At 40.0% G+C, this 13624-nt stretch overlaps 1 long non-coding RNA gene across 2 annotated transcripts in view; it reads right to left on the reverse strand.

Moving 5' to 3' along the window:
* The window catches only part of LOC117356673, a 46027-nt gene extending 35589 nt beyond the window's left edge, over positions 1-10438 (reverse strand). The window contains exons 1-2 of one of the 2 annotated variants that reach the window (XR_004538690.1): positions 10284-10438; positions 6703-6858 (exon numbers count right to left, since the gene is read on the reverse strand). This is a non-coding gene — a long non-coding RNA (uncharacterized LOC117356673). Of the gene's footprint in view, positions 1-6702; positions 6862-10283 lie in introns of both variants that reach the window. The other variant, XR_004538691.1, reaches the window with a different exon arrangement.
* Between the last annotated feature and the right edge of the window lie 3186 nt (positions 10439-13624).

A 13624-nucleotide genomic window follows, 5' to 3' on the forward strand; every position in this document is an offset into this window, starting at 1 on the left:
TCTCTACGTCTTCCATTTGCTGTTACTGTGCCTCTCCCTTCACCCCCCCCCCAATTGGTCTAGCACCCATCTTCTTCCCTCCACTCCCCCATAGTCTGGCATCTGTCTTCTTCTCACTCTGTCTTCCACATTTCCCTTCGGGGTCTGTTCCTCTCCACCCTCCTTCAATGTCTGTCCTATTCCTTTCCACCACCACCCTTCCCTTCCTCCTTTACCATCTGTTCCTTTCTACTACCCTTCAGCTCCTCTCACGTGGCTTATCTATCTACCTTCCTCCCTCTTATTTTCATGGCACGTTACAATGTAATTTGTGCAAGCCACTGGAGCCTGCGAGCTCGGTCCCTGTCCCATCCCCACAAACCATCTCGCTTCTGTGCTCCTATTTTCTCCATTTCTAATATCTCCCCTATGTATCTGTCATTGCCCCCCCCCCCGTGTCCATATACCATCCCCATGGCATGTCCCCTTTATGTCTCTGTCCCTATGCCCCATGCACATAATTTCCCCTCTTTCTGTTACCTTCCTGTGTCCAGATTTCCCCTATCTTCCTCTTCCATACCAGTGTGTCTCTTCTTTTCAACCCCATCTAGCTTTTTCCCCTCTTTCTTCCCCCCCCCCCCTGCTTCTAGCATCTGGCTCACCTGCCTGTCCTTCCCTTTCTTTCCTGCTGTGGGTTTTTCTTTCCGTCTTCATCCCCTTGGCCCAGAATCCTTTTCCCTTTCACTCCCTCCTTCCAATTTGAGCCGGGAACACGAGCGATCGCACGGTCCCCGCAGCCACCACTCGCCTGCCCAATCGATCCTACTGTTTAGCCAGCTCTCTCCCTTCGCCTCACCTTAGTTTGTAGGTTTTGTTTTTCGGCGACATGCACGCTTTCCCAAAGAGCCGCGCACGCGCGGCTGCTCAGTGTTCAATCTTCTGCTCTGCTGCAACTTCCTGTTTCCGGTTGCGTCAGAGCAGAAGATCGAAACTGAACAGCAGCGGGGACCGGGGGAGTCTCATGGGAGCGCGGCGGGACCCGGCCTGAGGCCTAATCAGTGTCTGCACCGTACGGCACACCAGGCAACATCTCGCGGCACACTAGTGTGCCGCGGAACAGCGGTTGAAAAACACTGGTTTAAAGGATATATGGCGGATTTTTCATTTTAATGCTCGGGAATTTTCATTTTGTTCCAAAGTTACAAAAGCCAGTATAGACCCGATCCTTCTGTTGGATCATACTGGAATTTGGATAGAACATAAGTTCACTATTGAAGATTCTGGTAGACCTGTTTAGAGGTTTGAAAGTACACTGCTTGCTGACTCAAACTTTCTTGAGGAAATTCAACTAAAAATGAAGGAATATTTTCAATTCAATACCTCAGAGGAAATCTCTTTGGAAACTTTATGGAATGCTTTCAAGGCTACTGTAAGAGGGCAAATTATTTCTTATTCGGCACATATCAGGAAATCACTCAGTTTAGAATTCATTAATTTGGAACAAACTATTTGGACATTAGAGTCACAATTGGCATTAAAATGGAAACAAGATATTTTGAATGCCCTGTTGAAAGCTAAATACAAATATGCGATCTCCTCACAATTTGCTAGGAAAGATTTGTTTTGCCAGCAAGCAGTGTATTATGGAAACTCGAATAAAGCTGGAGATTACAGGCTAATTATCTTAAAACTAAAAAGAGGAAAGTAAAGATTGTGGTCATTAAAGATGAAAAGGGTAAAATATATACACATATTGTGGCTGTTTTAAATCAATTTTTGGAGTATTATAAAGCTTTGCATTTTTCTGAGCGTTATTCAAGTAAAGAAGAGGTTGGAAGAGAATTTTTAAAATTAATTTAGAGACCAAAAATTCCTGAGTATATAAAGGAAAAACTAGAGGCGCCTATATCGTTCACAGAACTCCAGTCAGCATTGAAGTCTCTCAAAGCTGGATCCGCTCCAGGTAGTGATGGATTCACAGTGGAGTTTTTTTAATCCTTCCAAACGATATTGTTACCTCATCTTTTTAAATGATATGAATTATAACTGATGAAAGCTCAGATTTCAGGTACTATGGCAGAAGCTTTAACCATAGTTTTGCCAAAACCAAACAGAGATCCCATGTTGGTTTCAAATAACAGGCCTATTTCTTTAATTAATGTGGATGGGAAAATTATGGCTCTAAGATTAGCCAAGGCTCTCTCTTATATGATTGGCATACACCAAACGGGTTTTGTTGCACAATGACATTCTCCAAATAACACCAGATTGGCTCTTCATATGCTTACTTTAGCAACAACAATGGACAATCCAGCCTTCTCTGGCTCTTTGGATGCAGAGAAGGCCTTTGATCATGTAGAATGGACTTTCATGTACCAAGTAATGGATTGGTTTGGGATAGGTTCTAGATTTATTCAAATGATTCAAACTTTGTATAGTTCTCCTTCAGCCAGATTATATATTAATAATATATTTTCAGAGCGTTTTTGTCTGAAGAGGGGAGTTAGACAAGGATGTCCCTTGTCTCCTTTGCTTTTTTATATTGTTTTGGAACCCTTGTTGTTGGTCATTTAGCAGGCAAAAGAGATACAGGGAATTCCATATGCAGGTTGAGACTATAAAGTTTTGGCCTACGCAGATATTTTGCTTCATTTGAAGAATCCTGAATCAACCATTCCACATTTACTGGACTAGATTGATCAATTTGGCAAATTTTCTGGTTATAAAATAAATTGGAGCAAATCAGAGGTTCTTCCATTGAATGTATAATGTGTAAAAGGTTTATTTGATCCATTCCCATTCCTTTGGAAGGAAGAGGGTATAAAATATTTGGGTGTAAATGATTCAGAAAACATTGGAAGACACAATGACAGTAAATTAAAAATCCATATTATTGAAAGTCAAAGAAATGTGTAGATGTGAAAGTCAAAGATGTAATGGAACCCATTACATCTTTCTTGGTGGAGGAGAGTACAAACCATCAAAATGATGATTTCACCTGTAGTTTGCTACCAAATGAGTATGTTGCCAGTTTATTTTCAAGGGTCCTTTTATAAAAAATTGAATGGGATTCTTACAAAATTCCTTTGGCTTGGTAAAACTTCTAGAATTGCCTTAGTATCTTTGTAAAAATCACAATTGATGGGTGGGGTAAATTTTCCAAATTTTTACAGATATCATCAAACATATATTTTACGTCAGGGTATGTATTGAATCCTTCCTGAACTCATGGAGAATCTGCCAGACTGGTTGATACTGGAAAGTCATCTCTTAGCCCCATTACGTCTTAACCACATTTTGAGTATCAAGCTCCCTCGAATATACAAGGATAATATTATTCTTCATTCCACTTGGAAGACATTAAAATTTATTGATGCCTTAACGCAGGCATACATACTTTAGATGATGTGATTTCAAATGGAAAACTGGTAAATTTATTACAATTGCAACAATTATTTGGCATATCAAAGTTTCAAGGATTTAATGGTTGCACTTGAAACAGGCCATTCAGAAAGGGTTCCCTGATTGGTGCAACTTAAAAAAAATCAGTATAGCTTGCCGGGCTTGTGCTTCCAAACAGATTTTCAAGGGCACCAGGCCGCCAAGTGGTATAAATTAATATCTGAGTATTTGGCGAAAAAACCTAAAACATGCTTAAAAGGTATTTGGAGCACTGAAGTAAAGCAGCATATTTCTGCTACTCAATGGCCACGGATTTTGACTTGGAGAATGAGGTGTACAGTGTCAGCATCTATTAGACAAACTTGTTTTTTTCTGTTATATAGAATTTTTTGGACCCCAGTTTGTTTACAAAAGTTGGATAGCTCAAAGTCTAATAGATGCTGGCACTGTCATCTTGATGTAGGGACATTAGATCACTTGCTCTTCTATTGTCCGTTGATACTCAACTTTTGGAAGTCTATTCAGGGTAAAATTAATGAGATATTGGAAGCTTTGATTCCATTATATTATGATGTAGTGTTATTTGGGACTTTATTAAAACCTAGGAGTCCAACTGATGTGAATAAGAATAGACTTCTGCTTATTATGACAGGGATAGCTATACAGTTAATAACAAAAAATTGGAAGAGCTGGGATAGCTTGAATTTTACATTTTGGTGGGAAACTGTGTCAATGTTATAGATATGAAAAAATGAACTCTGAACAATTGGGATATAATCAAAAATTTAAAGCAACATGGGATCCATTGACAGAATTTGTTAAAAATGATTAATTGCATAAGTCTTTATTCCTAATTGATTTTCACACACATCCAGGGAGGGTGGGAAGGAGGGGGGAATTTACTTTGTATTATTATTTGTGGAATATAAGTGCTGTTTAATGTATTCATTGCTTGTATTTTTGTAGCATTTTGTATTGATTTGAAAATTAATAAAGAATTAAATAAATATTATATAATTCAGGTCTTGGTAAAGAATCTCAAATTCATGATGACCTGCTTTGGAATAGCAGTAGCTACACTAAGCAGTTCCACATACTGTGGAATTTGATAAAGGTAATCGCTTTACTCGATAAATAACATACAAGCATTAAAAATCTTTGTGAGGGCATGACTTAATTGCCCTAGCATTAAGAAAGAAAGCAAACACTACATTTAAGCCCAAGCAGTGCTATTTCATGAGTAAGAAGCAGTGAGCAACACCAAACAATGGGGTTTGGAATACAGAAATAATAATTTGAATGTACCTGTATATGCTTTAGTGCTTTTCAACTACTGTATTTTACAATTACAAACCTGCAGGTATATACAGTATGTGCATCTACATCTAAGAAGATTCAAAACAGAAGGAAGCTAAAGATACTATTATTAGCAAAAGCATTTAGACAATAGTAAGACATTAAAGAAGGTAATTTACTCAGTTGTATAAGAGCCTAGAACAATTTCAACAGCCTTGTGACTTGAAAGTCCTGCACACTCCTGTAATGTCCATCTTCATACTTCTTGCATTACCCAAGTTCATTTTAGTTCATACTCAAACAGAGGCAAAGAACACAAAAACTAGTAATTATAGAAAAGAATATTTGTAAGATATGTTTGCCAAAAAAAAGAGGAAATTAACAAAAGAAAGTACAAATTATTTAGCATGTCTAAAAAATGCTGTCTGGAGTGCACAGGATCTGAGGGTCTCTCCATTAATAACTTGTGCTTGACCTGCAATAATACTCAGGAACACTCTATTCCAGTCGGGTTTTCAGGATTTCCCCAATGAATATGCATTGAAAGCAGTGCCTGCAAATAGATCTCATGAATATTCATTGGGGAAATCCTGAAAACCTTACTGGATTCCTGTCCTCAAGGACTGGAGTTGCTCACCCCTGCTCTATTCATTCAACTGTATGTCCCTATAATTTGCACCAGGAAATTCTCAATCTGAATCTCTTTGCTCCAGACAACAACAGAAGTAACCAAGATGGGAGTGTCTGCCGTTGCATAGCTCCCATTTCTTCTTAAGGAGCCAATCTTCAAACTATGGAATCCTTTTTTCTAAAATGAGCCATGAAATGGGCTTGGTGTCTCGTAATGCAGGACATTCTTGAGCATTCGGGGCCCGATTCTACAAACGGTTGCCTACAAAAGCGCCGCTGATCACATGTTAATTATGCTACGGTACCATTTGCAGAATCGGGGCTCCTGGTGCCGGTAATGTAGGCCAGGGTTTTAAAGGCCTACGTTGCCGGTGCCTATCTTTGACGAGAATTGCATCTACAGGTCATTTCTAGAGTAAACCACGCTTACTTTGACCATATGCGCAGTTAGCTGTCTCTGTAGATGCTATGATGTCATCTTTTTTTTTGTATAATATATCAATAGAAAAAATCTCTATACGTTAATGAGGGCTAAAAGCCAAATATCTGCTCGGAATAACAAACTTCTCTTTATAATAACAGGGGTTGCCATACAACTTATTTTGAGGAACTGGAAAAACTGGATCGGTTAAATTATGCTTTCTGGTGGGAATCTGTGTTACACTTTTAAAATGGAACGTATGATGGCCATACAGCAGGGAAATTATAAGAAGTTTATAGATATTTGGGAGCCATTGACAAAACTCTGCAAGGAGTGATTGTTGATTTTTCCCTTTTGATAATACACATCCAGGGTGTGTTGGTGGGAAGATTTTTTTTTTAATGTAGAGTGCAATTTTTGGATATGTAGACGGGGGGGTTTATATATGTATTTGTCATAGAATATAATTTTGACTGATTTTAAGTGCTGTTAAAGTGTAAAATGTTGTAAAATATGTTGCACTTATTTTTGGCTTTAAAACGAATAAAGATTTTTTTAAAAAAAGAAAAAATCCCTATGGTTCAAAAGTATCATAAACTGAATATCCCAAAACCAATAGTATGAGAAATAATTTGTATGGTATATCTTCTAAAGTTGTAAATATATATTCGTTTAACAAGGGTGGTAAGCCTCATAATATGGAGCCTTGTACCTTGGTATATCATGTGATGCACGGGGAGGGGCCTAAGACCCCGACTGGCTCAAGCGCCCCGGGCTCCTCCCTTGGGAGGTGCCTGAGCCAATCAGGGATTTCCCTAGGGCTGAGCCTAAGGAAGTCTCTGGCCATTTGTTTGAGATTCATGGCCATTTGTTTGAGAGCAAAACAGCACAGCTAATTGTTTCACCACCTTGCCATACCATTTCAAGTTTTATTACCGCTTTTTCCAAGTTTAACACAAAATTCAATCACATACCTCTGGCGTACTCTCACAGACATCTTCCTCATTTGCTATGATGACAAAGTTCTTCCTCTCGCTGTGATCTAACAATGAAGACTACGGCAGTCCAACTACAGGTTCAGAAACACTGATGTATGCTTCACAAGAACCAGAACAGCGTTGCCATGTCTACTTCTTGGAAAGAAAAAGAGGAAGTCTCATTATTTTTTAATCAGCCTCATAGAATCATTCTGTAATAATACCATTTGATTAGTAGCTTGGAAACAAAAATATATCTAAATTCTACCCCCACCCCCATTTTACAAAGCTGTGTTAGTTGCTGCCACGTGGCAAATACTCCACCGTCCATTAATTCTCTATGGACGTCAGAGCAATTACTGCAGCAGCAGCTGCTAGTGTGGCTTTATAAAAGGAGAAGGCTAAACCTGTAAAGTTATAGGGGACATTGATATTCTTTTGTCTGTTTGGGCTGTTTGGTTTCTCACTGAAAAGGCAATAAGACTATAGATTAATGTTAAGAATCGCTTATATAGGTTTCAAAGTTCCTGGAAATTATTGAGAGAAAAGCACTCTTTTACAAAGCCATGACAGCGATACTGTTGCGGTAAACGCTTCAAAGCCCTTCACTTCCTATGGGCTTGGGTGCATTTAGCACAGCTTTGTAAAATAGGCCCTAAGTTATTTGCATTTGATATTATGAGGGCTGCACTTGACTGGATTTTTCTTTTCTTTATTTGCTGGCTTTGTTTTGTTGCTTGGAAATGGATATTGTCTGTCTAAGCGGTTGGGTTTCACTTCACACTGAGAATAGCACTAAGCCATGTGCTATTGGTTTGCTTTTACACTGAAAAAAGCACTAAGTTATTTGTGTATGATTTCAGTTTCGGACAGTTTAGGATCCAAGATGGCGATCTGAGACAGGACGTGCTGAGCTGCGTGTCCCAGGACTGTGCTTCTTTCAATTTCCTTAACGGTAATTACTTACCGCGATGCCGAAGAGACGGGGCCGGAGTGCCGCTTCTGCCTCGCGGCATCCTGGAGCCCCGGGTCTCGGGAATATTCAGGATTTACTGCGGCGCATGCAGGAGGTCGCAGTGACGTCGGATGGCGGCCCGCTGACAACACAGGGAGGCAAAACCAACGTGGATGTTCCTGGGCCTGACACTACACTGACTGAGCCCCGACGTTAGGGCACCGCCCCCGCAACCCCAGACGACCAGCTCTCCCAGGGGCGGGGAAACCCCGGATTCACTGGTTTTCTCCTCTCCAGAGGCAAGGGAAGAGTTACTGGAGAGCTTGGAGACTGGGGCCCACTTTTCCAGGGCCCCTATGGAGGTACCTGGGGGAATATCATCTCAACATGAGGGGGAAGGGCTGAAGACACCCCCCGAAGGACTTCAGAACGGTGAGCACTCTACACCTACACAAACCTCAATTGAATTGATTAAACCTGCAGAAGTGACTTTAGACTCTATCTGGGACTTATTGGCTGGTTTTGTTAAAACAATTACTCCTACACTGCAACAAATTGAAGGGAAAATTAAGGAACATGATAAAGAATTGAAGGATTTAAGGAAAGAAACGAATATTTCTAATTTATCTGTTCAAAAAATGGAAAATGAAATTGTATCATTGAAACAAGTTCAAGAGGCTTTAGTTAAAGATAATATTAACCTAAGGAAGAAGACTGAAATGCTCGAGAACAATTCACGCAGTAATAACTTAAGGTTAATTAACTTTCCAAGACTCGAGTTAGTAACACCTAGAGAAATGCTTAAGAGATATCTAGTAGAGAACTTAGAGATACCCGAAGATTCATTACCACCATTTTCACGGGTTTATTATTTGCCTGATAAAGAACAAAATCAACAACTAAAATAAAAACCTTCAGATCAAGAACTTCCAAATATATCACAGATCTTAGAAACATCTGAGAAGGATTTAGCATCACCAGCCACCATGATTATTACTTTAGCTTTGCCAATTGATAAAACATGGTTGTTAAAACTTTTCTTTAAAAATAGACAAAAAAGCTTTCTTGGTTATAAAATACAAATGTTCCCAGATTTGGCACGGGAGACGCAAAGGCGTCGCCGTGAATTTCTTCTTTTGAAACCTGGGGTTTTATCTTTGGGAGCAACTTTTTATTTGAGACATCCGTGTAAATGTATTGTATATCACCGTACTCTTAAATATGTGTTTTTTGAACTATCACAATTGACAAACTTTGTGGCTATGTCTCGCCTGAATGTTAACAATCTTTGAGCCCTATATTTAGGATATTGTGACCTCATCTCAGTGCTATAGTTCTCAGCTTCTTTTACAATTTTCTTTTTAGATAATTTCGCCAATTTTCAATAATTCTTGGATCCTAATTGTGTACTTGAGCATAAATAGTATATTTGTTTAATTTAAGATTTATATTGCTTTGTATTTGATATCTATCCTATTCTTGCTTTCTGTACAAGTGTAATACTTGAAATTTAAGTTGAAAATAATAAATAAATAATAATTTTTTTAAAAAAAAGTTATTTGTGTATGATATTCTGAGGGCTTTTCTTGATATGCTTGCAATTGTGTCTGTTTTGCTCACAATAAAAAAAAAAAAATCACTTCTTACTTTATTTGTTGCGATTTTGTGAACTGAATAAGATCAAAAAATTTTAGGAGAGCTGGATTAAAATATCTCTAGTACTGAGCTAATGTTTGGTTTTATGTGCTGTCACCCACCTGGCCTCCGATGGGTAACACAAGTGCGTGGAAGGGCAACTAGGTCGATTGCTGTGTGCCCCTCTAAAGGGAGAATGGCCCTTCAAGGTGAAAAAAAAAAATCAATTGTACTGTTAGTCCCCATTCGCCATGCAAACAAACAATTCTGAAAACAGTAGAGTTTTGCAAGGTAAGTTTATATTTATTCTTTCCTATTAGGCAGTTCAGTACAGCCTGTGCTGTTTTCACAGCCCCAAATAGGCTCAGGAACAAAAATATATCAGTAAAGCAAACTAATGCACAAAAGGGGAAAAACATTACAAACACTAGGATTGTTTAGGGCTGGCAAAAAGAAACCCCAGCCCAGCAAGATGCCTGGACTTCAGTAGCCCAAACAAAGTCCTCTTCATCAGGCCCTTGCATTCAATTCTTAACCAAACCAATTCTCAACAAAATAAACAGTTCATATTCTTAAAGCCTGCCTATTACCAGCTTTGGCAGGTGTTTAGCTCCTCAGAGCTGTTTGTGGGGTGTTAAGGCTGCTGTGTAGCTTAAATCACTTTTCCCTCATGTAATATAAGAGAAAAAGAGTCCTTCAAAAATATCCCACCAGGATATCACAACATACACATCCCCCACAACCTTATGCACTCCCCAGCAATTCCAAAACACTGCAGGGCTTTTGGATAAGAAGCAAAAAAAAAAAACCTCTCAAACAAAACAGTCTCTAGCCAACAGTGAAAATGCAGCACTGTTAGCAGCACAAGTCTTTCTCACCAAGCTCAAAGGTTTTGGAAAGTACCACACCACAAAACCTGACGAAGCTCAGTTTTCTCTCTTAAGCAAAAAGAAAAAAAAAAAACATGCAAAAATGGATACTTGCTCACTGTGCACAAGTTGGTTTCCATGGCCTCTGCCTGGTTATGAACTGGCTCTGATTCAGCCAAATCCATGCTTTCCACTCCCAGGTCTGACTCTGGTGTCTGGGAATCTTCAGGACCCTGCCACTCCATGGGGTCTTCTGCCTGGACCCGCTGCTTTGGTTGGAGAAGCTTTCTCAGCCCTAGGTAGCTTCTATAAGCTAGGCTTAAATCTGTTGGAACCACACTCAGGCCTAGCTGAGGTGGCAGTTGACTTCAGCTCTCTCTGGCTCCCCCGGTGGTCATTGAGGAGATTTTCTTCCTCCCTGCTAAAAGGGTGCTGCCTCAGCTGAAATGGTGGCTAGACAGCTCTGGGTGGTTTATACTGCCTTTTACTGTGAATCTGCTTTTCTCGGTGGCTTGGAAGCACAGTTTCTTGTCTCACCTGTGTGTCAGGGCTGACTAACGGGTCGGAACTGTCACAGTGCGCAATGCAGAACCCAGCATGCCTTGCAAGTTATAGGGCTCCTTTTATCAAGCCGCGCTAGCGGGGTTAGCGCACGCAACTTTTAATCACGCACTAACCCCCGCGCTGCCAAAAAAACTAACGTCTACTCAAGGCAGGCGTTAGCAGCTAGCGTGGCCGATGGTTTAATGCGTGCTATTACATGGCTTGATAAAAGGAGCCCCTAGTCTTATAATCAAAATAAAGTTAGACTCTCCTTCCCTCCTACCCCCATCACAGGCTTAAAATGTTTATTTGCAATGCCTTAGGCCCAATAAAACTGCTATGAGCAGGAAGATGCCGGGGAAAAATTAAGACTACAGGAACAATGAGGGGACAGGGATTAAAAATGCAAGGACAAGGATGATAAATGTGTTTCTCTATGGGGGGCAGGAAGGGAATGGGAATGAAAATGCGGGCATGGGGATGAATCTTGGTCCCACTAGAAATAAATACTCAAGGATTAGGGCCCGAATATATCCCTTATTCACTCAAAAACAAGCCCCACACGGACAAACGATACACACACCCAGCAACACTACAAGGCCTTACTTACAACCCACAACATTCACACTCCCCAAAGAGAAAGGGAAAAAGGATAAAGAAAAGAAGTGGAGCTAAGTTATTTTTTCTTGTTTTTGCTATGGATGTTATGAGCTGGACTATACTGCCTTTTGTTACATTCACCCACTGACTTTCATCTGTATTAGGAGTGCCGTTTGATACCACCTGGCAGGCTACTTTAGTTGCCTTGTTTTCTTGGACTATTTTTCAGCATTTACACATAAACAGCTTTTGTAGGAGTGGAGTTTTTTTGGCCAGATGAAGCTGAACTGAGGCCTTTTTCTCCACTTCTTTTCTTTTTCCTTTTCTCTTTGGGGAGTGTGAATGTTGTGGGTTGTAAGTGAGGCCTTGTAGTGTTGCTGGGTGTGTGTATCGTTTGTCCGTGTGGGGCTTGTTTTTGACTGAATAAGGGATGATTCTTGGTCCCCATGTCACTCTCTAGCTGTCATCACTTTGACATTGTGAAGAAAGAAAGTTCTGCCCTCCCATCAACAAATATTAATAGAGTTTGCATTGTTGGTTTTCTCACTTCTATTTGCCTATGGCTTCCACTTCTTTTTATGGTCTTCTTGCTTGAGATCATTTTCTTTTCTGATATATATATATGTGTGTACTTAGAGTAGACCTTGCCTTTGCCAAAACATGTTCTTCCATAATACCTGATCTTGCTGAGTTCCTGATACTCTTCATACCTTGATTTACTGCTCTACTGCTGTTATTCTTCACATCCTTGCTCCTTTTGTAATCTTACCATTGTTTGGACTTTCATTCATTTGCTACAGTGTGCTTCAGCCTCCAAGATTTTGTTAGTGTGTTCTGCTGTTCTAGCCTTCATCTCAAAAAAAGGAATCCAACGTAGTCTGCAGTGAAGCAAGCAGCAAGCAAAAAAACAACGGACAAACTGCAGAAATGTACAAGATGCAGGCGTAGTTTATTAAAACTAAAGAAGTGCTGTAAACAATACAGCCTTATTACCAACCAGGGGACCCGACACGGTCCGTGTTTTGGATAACACGCCTTCCTCAGGGGTCCGTGGTGGTTAAGGTATAAAATATGGCCGTACAAAAGATAAGAAATGAACGCCTATAAGAAGCAAATATGAACAAACATATACCATTGCGTAGTATATGTTTGTTCATATTTGCTTCTTATAGGCGTTCGTATGTTATCTTTTGTGCGGCCATATTTTATACCTTAACCACCACGGACCCCTGAGGAAGGTGTGTTATCTGAAACACGGACTGTGTCGGGTCCCCTGGTTGGTAATAAGGCTGTATTGTTTACTGCACTTCTTTAGTTTTAATAAACTACGCCTGCATTTGTACATTTCTGCAGTTTGTCCGGGGTTTTTTTTGCTAGCCTTCATCTCAATATTTATATTGTGTCTGGAACTGCAACACCAGGTATAGGACACATGCAGCTAGAGCCTCATGGCCACCAGAACCTAAAAGAATGCAGTTGCTCTAGTGGAAATCCATATTCTTCCTGTTTTGATGTCAGCGCTGCCTTGCTCTTGGATTCTTCATTCTTATCCTTTAACCTTATCCATTTCAGGATCCTTCCTAGTATTCTAGAAGTTATTTGCAAACTGTGTGCCTGCCTCACTCATTCTTCCTGCTATCACCATTTGGAATTCAGTAGACAAAAACTAAGCACATTCACACTCTGTTGTCCCATTAGATTCAGGACAATATAGGGCTCCTTTTACTATACCATGGTAGAGGTATTTACCGAGGCCTGGAGCGTTAAATGTTCCGATGCTGTTCCAATGTTCATAGGAATTCAATGAGCATCGGAGCAGTGTCAGAACATCTAGGGCTCCTTTTACTAAGCTGCGGTAGCGTTTTTAGTGCACGCTGCAGATTAGCGCACACTAACCCCCGCGATACGTGGAAAAACTAACATCAGCTCAAACCATTAGCGCAGCTTAGTATAAGGAGCCCTTAGTGCTCCAGGCCAGGGTAGAAACATCTACTGCAATGTAGGTGAAACCCAAATATACACATTGCATCATTTAAGAGATATTTAGGAAGTATATGTATGAATCTCATGTATTTTATTATTTAAATATTACCTAACAGTGATTTTCTTTGCCTCATTTTGAATAGTTGTTATGTCTTTCTAGGTTTTATAAATTAAGGGCTCATTTTACTAAGGTGCGCTAGTGGTTTTAGCCCATGCTTAGCGCGCGCTACAATGGCGCACGTGCTAGACACTAACGCCTCCATAGAGCTTGCGTTAGTATTTTTCATTTAGCGCAGGGTTTACGCACGCTAATCGCTAATCTTCAGCGCTAAAA

This window comes from Geotrypetes seraphini, chromosome 3, assembly GCF_902459505.1.
Source record: "Geotrypetes seraphini chromosome 3, aGeoSer1.1, whole genome shotgun sequence".
NCBI classification, from domain to species: domain Eukaryota; kingdom Metazoa; phylum Chordata; class Amphibia; order Gymnophiona; family Dermophiidae; genus Geotrypetes; species Geotrypetes seraphini.